Genomic DNA, 2,881 nt, shown 5'->3' on the forward strand with positions numbered 1-2,881 from the left:
ATAATACAAATCCATCCTCAAGATCATGTATTGTATCCTCTCAATCCTTAATTATCTCTTCGGGATCACTACACTCCCAATGAAAACAATGCACCAACATGCATCCGGTTGCTAAACTTTCGGGCACACCATTATGAAATCAAGCCCATAACCATCCAAATGTGCCCCCTTTTCTATGAGTTAAGCAATAAAGAACCACATAAACATTTGGTTGAGTTTTTAGAAGTTTGTTCAACTATGAACATCATGGATCTTCCAGAAGAAGCAAGTCCTAAAAATAAAATTTTTCCCTTTCACTCTTCGGGAAAAGGCTAAATATTGGTTCAACAACTTGAGGAAAAATTCAATCACATCTTGGGCTCAACTACAATATGAATTCCTAAAAAAAGTTTACGCTGCAAGTAGAACTGATGCTATGCTATGAGAGCTTCTATCTATTAATTTTCCCAAAGCAAGGGAGAACCTTTGCATGAAGCATGGGAGCGTTTGAATGATTTGCTACGAAAGTGTCCACATCACAACATTTCTAAGGGGCAATTAGTTCACTGCTTCTATGAAAGCTTATCTGATACCCAAAAGGGTTTGGTTGATGCTTTATGTGGAGGCGACTATTTAGACAAAAATGAAGATGATATTTGGCATCTTTTTTATCGCATTAGTGAAAATTGAATGCATTGTTCTTCATCGTCCTGATTTGGCCAAAATTTGAATGGATTAGGGAAGAAAACCTCCAGTCTTTCTCAAGTGGAGAGTTCCCTGGAGATTGCCGCCAAGGTTGACACTCTTACTCAAAGGTTTGATAAATTTCTTTTAAGCCAAAACCCGGCAAATCAATCATCCAACTCATTTCATTCTCAAAGTGTGATGTGCATAACTTGCTCTAGTTATACTCACAATACTTCCAATTGTCCTCTTAGACAAAGTTTTCCAAGTGAGTATCAAGACCAAGTCAATGCCACGCTCATTCATCCAGAAAGTAATCCATATCTCAACTCCTACAATCCCATATGGAGTGATCCTAACTTTTCTTGGAGAAATCAAGGAGGAAGTATCATTCCTCCTCTTCATAAAAATTCTCAAGAAAAGTATGTGCCTCCCCACATCTGTAATGCAGACTCTTAAGCATACCACTCTCCATATTATCCTCCTCCAAATGTGAATCAATACTCCAATCCTCAATTCTCAAATCATCAATCTTACTTTCATCCACCTCAAGAGCATCCTTGAAATCCCACTTTTGAGGACAAAGTATTGGAAGCTTGGGTGATCTTCGAAAGGAAAATGAAGTGTTTCATTCACATTCTCAATCAATTGCAAAGCTTGAAGCCAAAACAGGGAAAATGACTCAATCAATGAAAGGGAAAGGGCCTATTCAACCCAAACTTAACCAAAAGGCATACTCCATTTCCACCTTGAGAAGTGGGAGAAAAATTGATAACAAAGTTGAGAGACCTAGTGGAGTTAGTGTTCTGGTGCAACCAAGTGTTAGCCCATTTACCATTCCTAATTCCATTCCTACTTCACTAGGGACAAATGGTCACATTAAGGAGCAAATTCCATCATTATCTTCCTCCCATGTAGAGAAGCCTTATGAGCCAAAAGCTCCATTTCTTCAAGCTTTAAAATCTACTTCATTCTCGAGCCAAGAAGGAAAAATCCATGACATGATGAAAGTTTTTAAACAAGTTAAAATCAACCTTACTCTTTTAGATTCAATTAAGTAAATTCCACCTTATTCTTGAAGGACTTGTATACTCAAAAGAGGAAGAACAAGGGACAAAGCCCTAAGAAAGTGCTTCTCAAGGAGCAAGTGAGCTCCATCATTAAGCTTAGCACCTGACCTAAGTTCAAAGACCCCGGCGCTCCAACCTTCTCTTGTACCATAGGGAACCATGAGGTCCATAGGGCTCTTCTTGACTTAGGGGCAAGTGTTAACCTCATTCCTTACTTTATGTATCTTCAACTAGGTTTGGGAGACCTTAAGCCAACTTCGGTAGTTATTTAACTAGCCAATAGGTCTACAAAATAACCAAGGGGAATTGTTGAGGACAGCCTCATAAAAGTCGACAAATTTTACTTCTTGGTTGATTTTGTTGTGCTTGACACCCAACCAGTACCAAATCCCACCACTTACATCCCCATCATCCTAGGAAGACCATTCCTTGCCACTGCTAATGCCACCATCAATTGTAGATCCGGCATTATGGACATCTCTTTTGGCAATATGATGGTTAAGCTTAATACGTTCAACACGAGCCAACATCCCATCGATGAAGGCGAGTTTTTCCTCGTGGATGAAATTATTAAAGAAGCTATTCCTTCCGTTCCTTCCATTCCTTCTGAAGATCCTCTTAAAGCATGCCTATCTCACTTAAATATAAACGCATTTGACATTGAAAACTCCATATATGAAGTGAATTCTCTAATGAACTCCGTGGCCATCTTAGACTTCCACCATTGAAAAACTCAAAAGAACCTCTTCCTCCAATTGCAAGTACTCTTTCTTATCAAGAAAAGGAAGAAGTGACAAGTCCACCAATGGCCAATCCAATTTATGAGAACATTCCTTGTAATATTGAGCATTAAGTCATTAAGGCGACCTTAGTGAATGATGATATATCGATCAATGTGGAAGTTGACAAAAAGGATAAAGAGATTAAGTTTCCTATTAATCCAACCGAATCTTTGAAAGACATTGCCTTGCCAAGTGCAAAGCCATTCAGTGGGTATGTGCTTTTTGCCGTACTTGCAACAACAAGCTAAAGAGTGTGGCCAAGTCTAAATTTCTAGAATGCCACTACCACTTTTCACTAAAAACATAGCAAGGGTGAGTAAGGATCGTCCCAAGGAAAAGGATGTGTATTTGTGCTTGGAAATTAAT

The 2,881-nt window shown here is 38.8% G+C and overlaps 1 non-coding gene across 1 annotated transcript; it reads right to left on the reverse strand.

Moving 5' to 3' along the window:
• Positions 1–415: 415 nt before the first annotated feature.
• Positions 416–524, reverse strand: LOC132305880 (small nucleolar RNA R71). The gene has a single exon (XR_009481727.1). It is a non-coding gene; the product is annotated as a small nucleolar RNA R71 (small nucleolar RNA).
• Positions 525–2,881: the final 2,357 nt, after the last annotated feature.

This window comes from Cornus florida, unplaced genomic scaffold (genome assembly GCF_030987335.1).
Source record: "Cornus florida cultivar Cherokee Brave unplaced genomic scaffold, ASM3098733v1 CherokeeBrave_3.0.0_Hap2_Chr04, whole genome shotgun sequence".
In the NCBI taxonomy this organism is placed as follows: domain Eukaryota; kingdom Viridiplantae; phylum Streptophyta; class Magnoliopsida; order Cornales; family Cornaceae; genus Cornus; species Cornus florida.